Genomic DNA, 13,136 nt, shown 5'->3' with positions numbered 1-13,136 from the left:
TGAGATTCTGGGTGTGTCAGAGTTCTTGGCAGTCAAGCTCCTCTGAGACCCTCAAATACTGCTGTGACCCAGCTCCTGTTATCCTGTTGTTCTAAGATCCTGGGCGTGTTACAGTGCCTGGAAGTGGTGTCTCCTTTGAGGACTGTGGAGCTATCTGGTCTGTTCGAAGCCAAGGTAAACCTGAACTGATCAAAAGGCACCTGGGCTTCTGGTCAGGAAGGGCTCTGGTGTCCTTGTTCCTGCTGTCATAGGCCCTTCAGAATAGAATTGGAGCTGATGTTGTGTTCCACTCTCCAGTGGTCCTAAGATCGTGTGGGCAGTCCACTAGGGACCATGGGAGTGTCTGCCGACTCCGTGCCCTAGGTGACCTGGTGCTGGCTGGCACAGACAGGAAAGGACTTGTGCCCCTGGTCAGGCTGGTTCTCTGCTGTCCTAGGTCCCGCGCACAATTGGATTGGAGCAGATGTGCTCCACTCACCAGTGATCCTAAGATCGTGTGGAGAGTCCTCTAGGGACTGTGGGGGTGCCCGCCGACTCCGCGCCCTAGGTGACCCAGTGCTGGTGCCGACCGGAAGGGCTCCTTATGGTTTTTATATTGATAACGTATCAGATGTGTGATTTGTAAACCAGTGTCTCCTGTTGTGTATTCATCTGCACGTGTCTCCTCACGGCTGTCCTGTTTCTCTGCTCACTGTGTGTTCTCACACAGACAGGAAGCCTAGCCTCCTCCAACCATTAGAGCTTCTGCTTACTAAGACACGAATGCAACAAATGTGCTGTTGGGTGACTCTTCTGGAGGAACCATAGAGAATTCTAAGTCACCCTAAATACAGACAGCACCAAGACACACACACACACGTATGTCTGGGTGAGCCTGTCAGGTTCTGGGGTACGAATGACTCCAAGCAGCTGTGGTAGAGAAGTGTCATGTCTTAAACAGCAGCAGCTGCAGTGTCAGGGGATGGGAGATGCATAGAGAAGTTCTCCCGAAGGGGTTCTCCTTATGTCGACTGATCCTCATGCACATCCTGATACCATGAGGATCTCAAGTGGATCATGACAGCTGCTTGGCTTTAAGACCATGCTAATGGTACTCCATCTGGAGGAAGCGGCTAGCCTGTACTAGCCCCGGGGTTGCTTTGAGTCCCTGCATTTGCTTGTATTTTAGGTCTGGAACACCCTGTGCTCATGGGATACCCAGAACGTGGTGTATAACTGAGGCGGAGCAGGGCAGCACACTTTGTTGGGTCCTACGCTCATGCTCTATGGTCCCATTGGACTTCACTGACATAGAAAAAGACACACAAGAACTTTACACAGGAAGAACAAGGCATTGAACAAGTGAAGGACCCTTTTAGGCACATGAATTTGCACATGCTGTACATCCAGGCACTTGGCTTGTAGGGCAATGAAAAGGCACAGTGGTCACTGGCACTTTCACTGACCTACCCATTCATGCAGCCCGCAGGAAGGCCTTTCCAGATAGAAACCTCAAGCCGACGCTCCCTTGCATACTTTCTTCCTCTCTACCTTCTGAACAGCTCTCCCTATTTCCCCAGTTTTTGCAGACCTCCATACAGTGTCCTCTGGAATCCTGAAAGAAGTGTGCTCCACTGTGGGCAGGCTACAGGGTATCTCTTAACTGTTCATTGAAAGGAAACGAGAGGAAGTTTACCTCCACACGGATGAGGATGACTGGGTGCTCCAATTTCAAGGCAGTGCCTCTGTTTAGAGGGCTTCAGAATATTTTCTGTTCAATTTCCCAGCCCATCAGTGAGACAAGCATCCCATTATTATCGAAGAAGGTGTTTCTGCAGTTGGGCTGGGAACATGCCCTGCTATTTAGTGGCTTGGGACTTTTTCTTTCTTTTTTTTTTTTTTTTCAAATCTGAGACCCTTCTATTACTCTAGTGGGAAATATTATGTAGTTCCTGACGTTTTATTGTTCTTACAGAAAAGATTCATCAAGCTGAAAATGGCTCTCTCCACTGAGGAGGCAGAGCTGAGTGACATTTGGGGCTTCCCTCTCAGTCTTCCAGGGCCCTTGCCACCTGTGGACACTCGACCCTGTACTACTGTGAAACTTCCATTTCCTCTGGCTGTCTAACAGTCAGTTAATTCACACTTCCATTATCAGATAATAGCAAAATGAACTCCACTTCAGGAATTTGCATCTTAATAGGAGACTTTTCCAAGTAAAAGAAGGAGGAGGTGGAGGGGGTTGTGGAGCAGAGACTGAGATAGAGAAAACTCATTTTTAATAACTAGAGCTTTATATATATTAGATAGGAGAGGCCAGGCAACAGAGTACTCAGATAGTTCTTAGGCCTATGTTGCAGAAGGGAACAGTTAACTTTAGAAAACAGAAAGAGATTTGAGTGAGAACTTTTTACCCAAAATTATAGTTGGGGTTTTTTTGAACTTCCTTGACAAAAATTTACAAATTCATAAAATTATGTTTTTTAAACAAGAATAAACAAAACAAAACAAAAGATTCACAACTCTCCTGATTCAGTTATGCAAGGTGGAAAAAAAAAAGCAAGATAAGTTCAATGTACATGGCACCACCATATTGATTTAGTGATGGTGAACGTTTGGAAGGTGAGGGGATATAGAATAAATGCTATTGAACACTTTGAATTGGTTTCAATGTCAAAGATAAAATTGAATTAAAAAAGGCTGGAATAAGACATTGCAGAAACTCTGAAATTGTTTTGGTTTGACCCTAAAGTAACTACATAATTTTGATGAATTATCACCCACCAGGAGCGAAGCCTCTCAAAGCCTTCTGGCTCCCATTCATCTCTCTCATGTCCTCTGTTCTACTCTCTGCTTTACAGTCTTTCTCCAGTAGCAAGAGTTGCTGATACACGAGGTCGCCTTCCCGTCATACTTCAATCATGGTGCCTCTTCTTTCTGAATGTCTTCATTCCTATGCTTGCCTTGCCTGGTGAAGGCCTTACTCAGCCTTCCGAATTCAGTTCCCCTACCATCATCTCCAAGGAAGCTATCCTTCCCCATCTCCAGTCTTCAGGGGACTTACATATGCTTGTAGCTAATTCCAAAATACCTGTTCTCATCCCTATCACTACATTTAACTTACTATAAAATGTCCTTCGGGCCAAGCCTCATCTGGGTCACTTTACTATGACATCAGCAAAGTGAAGACCAACCTTTAATGTTTTCTACTTCTCCATGCTTCTGGGCCTACCCCAAAGGTTCATTGAACAGTGAATAAATAAGAATGAATAGCTAGTTCACTGAGCCTGACAATCTGAGAAGAAAACCTGATTTGGGTAAATGAGATGGTTTTCCTGAGCAAGCTTTAGACTGGAATCCAGTTCTTCTGAGTTCTATTCACTTCATTAGTTTACTTGTTTGGGTGTCTTTAAACAAAAGCCAAAGAAAAACAGAGAAATGGAAGCCAACAATGAGACGTGCAAGCATTTTTAACTATAAGGAAACAGAAAGCTGGTTTCCTGGATTTAGATGGCAGTCCACCCCTTCAAGAGTAAAACGCTGAACATGTGATATTCCCACTCAGATTGGTACTCACTAAATTTATTTCTTAAAGATATAAACAAGCTCATTAAGGAGTGTCAAAAGCTTGTCAAACATCAAAGTGCTGCTCCATACAGCATTCTGAAATTTGGGTTATTATATACAGATTATATTTTCATCTTTAAAAAAATCCTGAAAATTATGAAGAAATATTCAGTTAAATCCTTAAAACTCCAAATAATCCAAACGTCTTTAGAGCCATTTTCAATTTCTTGAACAAAGCTAGGGGTAGGTAGCACATGAGTCAATATTTCTGTGCCCACTTATAATTACTGTTGTCATTTCAGCAAAGGAGAAAAATCAGATGGGAAAAGTTTAGACTGTTTTCCTTCATAATGATAAAAACAGAGTATTGTTTGAAAAGTTTTCAGAGGGTATGCGAAATTTTTGTTCCATCCAACAGAAAGCTCCAGCTTCAGAAAGAATCCTGATAACATTACTCACTATTCATCCTGTACTGGCTCCCTTTTCCCCAGGAAGACCCCAGTTTTCATTTATGAGCACACTGCTTTCTTACCGCGGGCTGCAGAAAGAATCCTCTTATTTTACTTATGACTCATTCACGAATGAGGAATAAGGTGTGATTCTGACCTGTGAGGTCAGGTCCATGTTGGGAGTTTCTGGAAATGAACCCTTCAATGAGAGCCATGGGAAGAAGCTATGGACAGGGTAAATTAAGGATGCCTTTTTGTGACGTCAACAGATGGAAGTGGACAGAGCCAGATGATTACCTTTGGGAAAGACACGCCCAAAGCTGGCCAACCCTAAAGTTGGGTCTGCTTCTAAACTTTCAGTTCTGTGAGCCAACACATAGCACTGTTATTTCAATTGCTGAAGAGTGTATAACTCCAGCAAAATGGAAAGAACCCCAGTTAATATACAACAGAATCCATGATTTTGATTGAATTATTAATGTTGCATACATAAGTCCAAGAAATGCATTACATTGAAGTAATTAATCTCTTATGTTTTTCTCTGTATTATTTAGAAGTAATTCATCTCTTACCATTTTCTCTGTATTTGAGCTTGGCTGGGTTTGGAAGTAAAGTTTTATAGTAATAAGACTTAAGATTCTCTGTCACTGCTGATGCAACATGAATAATAGTCTCTATTTCTTCATTTTAATTGATATTCTGAGGTTTTTGCTCCTTGCATATCAGGACCATGATTCCTCTAGCTAGAAGAAAATGCATGTGACTACATACATGGAATACAACCCTTGTGAGAACACAGAGTCTTCAATTAACAAGATGACACAACTGGTTTTGCACATTCTCATGGAAGGTCCATGAAATGTTACCTTCTGTTCTCATGAAACACCTGTCTTGGGGTTTTATTGCTGTGAATAGACACTATGACCCAAGGCAAGTCTTATAAGGACAACATTTATTTGGGGCTGGCTTACAGGTTCAGAGGTTCAGTCCATTATCATCAAGGCAGGAACATGGCAGCATACAGGCAGGCATGGTGCAGGAGGAACTGAGAGTTCTACATCTTCATCTGAAGGATGTTGGCAGAACACTGGTTTCCAGGAAGCTAGGATGAGAGTCTTATAGCCAACACCCACAGTAACATACCTACTCCAAAAAGACCATACCTACTTCAACAGGGCCAGACCTTCTAATAGTGCCACTTCCTGGGCTGAGCATATACAAAACATCAAATCCCTAAACTTAATCCTGAGAAAATTTCAGGGTTACTACTATACACAGGTTCCTTCTGGGTCCTCATTAACTCTAAAGATTCAAATAGTATAATGTCAGCAAGCTAAATACTGAATATATAGTACAGAAAAACTAGAATTAGGCGATAGTAGTGGACACCTTTGATCCTAGAACTGGGGAAGCAGAGGCAGGCAGATTTCTGAGTTCAAAGCCAACATGGTCTACAGAATGAGTATCAGGATATCCAGGGCTACCCAGAGAAACCCTGACTCAAAACAAAAACAAAAACAAAATAACAAAACAAAACAAAACAAAAAACCCAACCAACCAACCAACCAATCAAACAAAGAAAATCCCAAAACCTTAAAGAAAACAAAACACTACAAGAAAAGGAAAAACTAGAAATATATCAACATACTTGTGAGTCAAAGGAAATTATCTATTTGGTTAGATTTTTTAATAAGTATATTTTATCATATAGTTGGCAAAATGCACCAGTTTTGATTAAAATACCTGAAGTTTTAGAAGTCTAAACAATACAATTTTCATTTTGTTACTTATATATGACTATGGTAATAATGGTAGTGTGGTCCTAATTGATTTGTGTATACTGTACTCAAGACCTTGTAAAAGCCTTCTAAAATAAGTCCTTGTATTTCTTTTAGTTTTAAATGAAAACATTGACTCTTATTGAAATTAAACAATTTTCCATAGAGCCCATGATCTTAATCTTTATTTGGTCAATAGACTGTTATGGCAGTCAGCAATATGATTGCACTGTTCAAAAGCCAGAGACATCTTTAATTGCTTTGGTACTGGTTTGATTGAAAAAAAAAAAATCCACATTAGCCAAAATAATGTCTATGGCATTTTGCTAACCAATGGAGTTCACAACTCAGATGGGGCCATACAAAGTAGGGATTCAGTCAAGGGAACATGGTTAAGTACAACGGGTGTGTAGGCTGGGTAAGCCATGTACCTAGGCAGAACCCCAGTGATGTTTGACAAAAAAACCAAATACATGGGAATTGAAAAAATGGCGGCGGCGGCGGGGGGGGGGGGNGGGGGGGGGGNGCGGGGAAGCTGGAGAGATGGCTCAGAGGTTAAGAGCACTGACTGCTCTTCCAAAGGTCCTGAGTTCAGGAGTAGCAACCACATGGTGGCTCACAACCATCCGTAATGAGATCTCACGCCCTCTTCTGATGTGTCTGATGACAGCTACAGTGTACTTATATATAGTAAATTTTAAAAAGTGGGGGGATTGTAGATTATGGAAGGATAATGGTATCACCACAATTGTGTCTTAGTTAACACCTACTGAATACCTTTTGAATGCTGTGTATGTTGCTTAATCTAGAATAGCTCCGTTGCTTGGTTATTTCTCAAGGCTACTGAAGGATAGCAACCAGCTGACCCCCAAGGGATCTTATTTTGAAAGTCTTCTGATTGAACCTCTCTTACTTTCCTTCTTGTAGAATTTGAGTTACTGTTTTGAAGAGGGCTCTCGTGCATCTTAGGTTGGCCTCACTCACTGTATATATAACCCAAGGTAGCCTGGGACTTTTGACCGTTCTGCCTCATTCTCTGCAGTGCTAAGGTTTTAGGCATGTGCCAGCACATGCAGTTTATACAATGCTCTCATATGCCAAGCAAACACTCCACCAACTGAGCCACACTCCCAGCCCCATGAAAGCAGCTTTTGAAAGCTTAATAGATTCAAACAGAACATGGTGAGCAAGTGAGATTGTATCCTTCATTTTCTGTTATGTCTGAGGCAGAACTCCTAACTCATTCACCACAAACGAAGTCAGTTTGCCATCAGAACCTACCATTGTGGGATTCTATTTGACCTTTTGTGATTAGAGACTATCACGTGTGCTATTAGTTTGGCACCAAATTAATTTCATTGTCCAGTTTTCCACCTAAGAGTCCACTGTTTGTCTAAAACAGTAAGACAAATTTTTCAGGGGCTACTGTCACGATTCTCTTCTTCTAGGTTTATTACTTGCCACTTAAAATACAATTTGTATTTGTCAATTGGCCTGAGCCTTATCCCTTGTGGTTAGGAAGTTTGCTATGATGTTTATAAGCATTTGTGTTAAAGAGCAGCAAAGGCTAAGGCATAAAGTTATTGTGTTTGCTTGAATGGCCCCAACAGAGGAAAGTCTTTCTATCTTACATCAGTGGTTCTCTAACTCTGCGTTACCCACCCCTCCGAGAATTCGAACAACCCTTCATAAGGGTCACCAGCATATCAGATATTTGCATGAAGATTCATAATAATAGCAAAATTACAGTTACAAAGTAGCAATGATAATAATTTTATGGTTGGGGGTCACCACAACACGGACTGTATTAAGGTTACCACGTTAGGAAGGTTGGGCACCGCAGTCTCCCATGTTTAAACCTTATCCTCTGAAAAGGAAGGGTATGTGCCATGCATTCTACTGGAGGAAAGCTTCAGAGAGAGAGACATTCAAATCAAGGCAAGGAATATGTTGCCTTGTAACTACAGTCATGCATTAGCAGAAGGGTTTCGTCACAAGGTAGTATTTGTCTCGAGAATCCCAGAGGCTTGCTAAATTGGACTATTAGAATGACAAAGATCACCTAATTCAGTGATTCTATGGAGACATAATAATTCAGACAAAATTGGACAAAGCTTGGGACATTGAATCCACAGTGGAGTGAGCTATTCTTACCATGGCTGGTTTCATACAGGAATGACAGAAATTACTTCTGGGGAAATGGGCAAGTGAGTGATTCTGTATGACAGAAACAAATGTTCTACAAATGTTTAAAATTGCCCTCGGGGGTTGGATGGGATGGCTTATCAGGTAAAGGCCCTTGCCACCATGCTTGACAACCTGAACCTGATCACTGTGATCCGTGTGGTAGAGGATGACAGCTGGCTTTCAGAAACCATGCTCTGACCACACACACCACAGCTCAGCGAGCCCATAGATCTATGCTCAGACACACAAACAAATGCATAAATAACTGTAATTTTTTAAAAAAGTAGTTTAAAACTAGCCACTGAACTGCAGACTTGTCTCTACCCAGGCACAGCTCACACCCTGCATTTAGGCAACTGACAGCTGACAGAGTGTGGTGGTTCATAAAATGTGAGTGGAGCCCCGATGGTCCCTGAATGCCGCTGCCTGATCTTTCTGCTCTTCTTTACTTCACATCACCTTCCTTTCTGTCCAAGTATAGAGCTTGCATCTTCAGAGTGCAAAAGTAACCAATCCTGCTAGCCAGTGGTGGCACACGGCTTTAATCCCAATATATGGGAAGCAGAGACAGGTGGATCTCTGAGTTCGAGGCCAGCCTGGTCTACAGAGTGAGTTCCAGGTCAGCCAAGGCTACACAGAGAAACCTTGTCTCGAAAACAAAACAAAACAACAAAAACAAAAAACAAAAAAAGAAAACAAAAAGAAAAAAACAACAATCAACCAAACAAAAGTAACCAGTCCTAAAACTGAAGAGTAAACAGTTTGCAATGTGACATAAAGACAGGCCTCATGGTAGAGCCTCAGTATGTCTGAACAAGCACACACCACCCAGTTTGCTGCAGCCCAAGTATCCACGCTCCGCAGTCATCAGCATCATTAGCAACAACAGCACGTGTCTCTACAGAACCACACTGCCCTACCTAAGTTTAGAATACTGATAAGAATGACAACTTGGGTTTGGTCCAAAGTGATTTTTCTCTTTACAAACTACCAAGTCTGCTGAAGTGTCAAGGAGAAAACCTCCCGTCACGGGCACGCCCCTCTTTGGCACCTCCTTGTTCTTTTTTTTTTTTTTTTAAAACAGAGATTTGCTGATTGATGTGACCCCAAGTGAGATATAAGCTCTTCCACGTGTTGTCTTTTATGCTACTTGGGGCACATAGGAACTTTCCTGTAAGAACTTCTCCTGTGTCAGAGGTCAGGCTTCCATTGTGAGCGCATACTACAATCACTGTGCCTCCTTGAGTCTCCTGTGTGGTGGGTCTGTCCATGACCTGCCACACTTGCTTAAGAGAGAAAAGAGAATTGTAGTCAGAAGAAAACATCACAAGGTAGAACAAAAAAAAAAAAAAAAAAAAAAAAAAAAAAAAAAAAAAAACTGACTGTGATGACTAGTAGGTGACTTCTTTTGATAAGCACAAGATAGATATAACCCAGTCTCTCTCTCTCTCTCTCTCTCTCTCTCTCTCTCTCTCTCTCTCTCTCTCTGTCTCTGTCTCTCTGTGAGTCTTTCTGTCTCTCTCTGTGTCTCTCTGTGTGTGTGTCTCTCTCTCTCTTACACACACACACACACACACACACACACACACACACGAATATTTGTTAACTCATGTAACAAGAAGTCCAGATCTGGAGTTCTTCAGGACTGGTTGGTTCAGTAGCTCGGAAATATCAGCAAGGATCCCTGTTCTTCCTGTCTCTCAGCTTATTGTAATCTCTGTCCTGATGTGATTGCCTCCAACTCAAAAGATAAATTGCTAGAAGAGAGGAACCCCTTCCCCTGCCCAGTGTCACGGGAATGAGGGAAATGCTCCTTTCCCAATAGTGGAATGCAAGTCCTTCTGGAAGTCTAATTGTGTTCCTTTGCCTTTGTGCTCTCTGCCTGGCTCCCTCCAGGTGCTGGGCAGACTGGACAAAGCTGGCTCATTTTGTTTGCAGGCAGCTGTGGAGATAGCGAGCCAGCAATGTTTTGCTTTAGATTTATGCTAAGGTGGCATTTTGCTATCATTTGAGTCTCATTTTCCTATTGTTCCTTATTGTTGTTGATGCCACATCATGAACTCTGGTCACATGTGTGGCAAGGAGGAATCTGACACCCTGGAATCACAGTGACAAAAATACCTCAAGCCCTATGTCTTCTTTAAATTCTCTCATTGTTGCAGATTCCTAGTCCCAGTCTTAATAAGTCAATATAGTGCATAGTTTTTAAAATTAGTTTATATCACCATATGATATATGTATGTTTATTTGTCAAATATGCTTGAGATTTTTGCTAAGATTATACCAGGAATATGGAATACTTATCTAATGTGATATGTAACTCGTGTAATCTTTTACAAGAATAACCTAACTTCGGATCCTATGATCCCATCAGTATATGGGAGTCTGCAAGTGTCTTAGTTCTTTTTGTGCCATTGTAAGAAAATACTTCGCGGCTGCAGTTTATTTTCTCACAGCCTGAAAGGCAGGAAGGTCAGGATCAGAAGGATGTTGGAGGCAATTGTCCTGTGAAGCCCTCTCTCCGCTTTCAAAATGGTACTTGCCGATGTACCCTCTGGAGCAGACGAGAACTTGGGGTCCTTATACAGCCAAAGGCAGACTAAGAGGGACCTATTGTTGTGTGAAGCCTCTTTGATACAGGCTTGCATCTCATTCAGGATGGAGGAGTCTGTGGATTAATAATTCCTTGAAGGCCTCACCTCTTAATACTGCCATCATCCTGACTGACTTTGTTCTGGAGGGGACATCATCAGGCCATAGCACCAAGCTACTTTTACTGGAGCAGCTGCATATAAAGTCAGGGCTCGTTCCCAAATATTCAGTTTCAATAAAACGCAAGGTTGACCCTTGGAACTTGGTTTTATTATAGCTAAAGGATACAAATCAGAACTTGCTAAAGGGAAGGCTGCATCAGGCAAGATCATCCTCAAGTGTTCTGTCTTCCAAAATCCCACAACCCTTTGGGGTGTTCTCCCCTCCCAGGATATAGATAAGCCACAACGTGCACAGCACCACTGACCAGAAAATCTCATCTTAACCATTGGTATCTAGAATCATTATTTGTACTAGATAACTATTCATGTGGCTTACTATTTTGTTTTTTAACTCAATCCCATCTTAGATCCAGGTTAATACCTTACCCTACATTTCCTCAGAAATTCTGGTTCACACTGACATATTCCAGCCCCAGTCATAGATCATATTGTCATAGTACTTGCTGGTGAAAGCCCCCAGGCAAACATATTCATCTGTACATACATACATTCTGATCCTGACACAAAGTGTACATTTAAAATAGTGTACTGATTGCTAAACAGTTCTTATCCTTAATTCTATATAGGATTTTTAAATTACAATTCAACATTGAAGATTTTAACATTTAGTGCAAGAATTGATGAATAGCTTCTGCTCTTGCATGACAAAAATATATTTGTGTTAAGAATTACAGAAAGGAAGAGTCTAAGGTGGTTGGCCATGGCAGTGAATATCCCTAAATTGTTAGTATAACAGAAATAGCAAAGGAAAAAAATGGGAGAAATAACAACAACCATGACATGGACAAAAAAAAATATGATAACATATTCTCAGGTCCTCAATATAAACACATGATGGAGAAAACCCACTCATGCAGGAGAATGCTGCCGAGGAGTGGGTGTTACGAAACTAGAACTGCAAACTCAGCAATAGGCACTTCCTGCAAGGTGCCAGAATATGATCTGAAGACACATTCTCAAACAGATTAAAAAAAAAAAAAAAAGAATTCACTACTCAAGAACAGGGAAGACAGCAGAATCTGAGATATTAGAGTCATGTGGCTTTCAGACCACTAAAGATTAAAATGCCCAAGCCATTATTGGGACAAGATCACATGTAAGAGAAACTGCTTGGAATAGACAGCAATTGAAAGCTGACTGAGGCAGTGGAGAAAGGGAAGAGGCAGGCTAGATAAATGAGGAAAGAAAGGTGCGAGCTAGGACCTTGCGTACTGTGTTACTTCTGGAAAAAAGAGAAAGGGACTCTTGGAGCCACTCCTAGATTTCAAATTGATAAGAAAACAATTTTCACTACTATAAGAAATAAGCAAGAAGCACCTTCTAACCTAATATTATTGCAAGACAAAAGAAAGTAAAGGGACCGTTAACAGTTGGTGAGATGGGGGAAATATAAAGCAGAGAGAAGAGGAGAAAGCCACAAGGACTTGAGCTCTCCAAATCTGAGTCCGATGCCCTTAAATCCCTGCCTTTGGCTCTCAGGTGCCAATGCAGTGTAAGACTGTATCCGGCTGGGGAAGCAGTGTGGGGATTCCAGAGCTGGCATGGAGCTAGGGAAGGCTACGGTTCTGCCAGCACAAGAGCACTCAGTAAGTCAGCCCTCATGTGACTCCAATGAAAGAAAGATCTGATAAATAAACCTCACTGGCTCCAGACTGGATCTGCCATATGAAAGCTTATACAAATTCTATAAAATTGTTCAAAATCCAATAATAATAATAATAATAATAATAATAATAATAAGAAGAAGAAGAAGAAGAAGAAGAAGACTGGAAATGAAGAGAAGTCAGATAAAGGAGCCTATAATTTAGCAGAAAAATCATGCAACAATGATAAGACATGTAAATGATAGAAGCTCTGTATTATCACACTTGGATGTTCAGATGAATATCTCAATGATACAAAGTAAAGTGTGAGCATAAGGAAAGAAATGAGAAAGTTTGAATAAAGAAATGGAAAAGGCCTTAGAAAAAAACAAAAAGCCAAGGAGTGTTTTGGGGACTGAGAACATCTGATATGTGAAATGTAAATCAATCAATCAATCAATAATCACTGGGAGGTCTTGAAAACCAATTTGACAACCAAGAAGAAAATACCATGAAACTTTAAGATAGAGTAATTTAAAATATTCAATCAGGAGGCAACAAAGACCAACATTTGATGGAGAGTAAACAAAACCCTGGGGCCTTGAGAATAGGAAAGGGGCTGGTGTATAACAGAATAGAACCTCAAGATAGGTCCATACTTTACAACTGTGTTATTTTCCTAAGTGCAGCCAAAAATAGTCAATGAGGGAAGAATAGTCTCCAGCAAACAGAACTGAAATAACTAGGTCTCTGTGGGGGGAAAGTAACCCCCTACTTTGTGTAGTATTTCACACTATACTAAAAAGTTCAAATTACATT

Source organism: Mus pahari, chromosome 1, assembly GCF_900095145.1.
Source record: "Mus pahari chromosome 1, PAHARI_EIJ_v1.1, whole genome shotgun sequence".
Taxonomy (NCBI): Eukaryota; Metazoa; Chordata; class Mammalia; order Rodentia; family Muridae; genus Mus; species Mus pahari.
Note: the sequence above shows the minus strand (reverse complement) of the source record.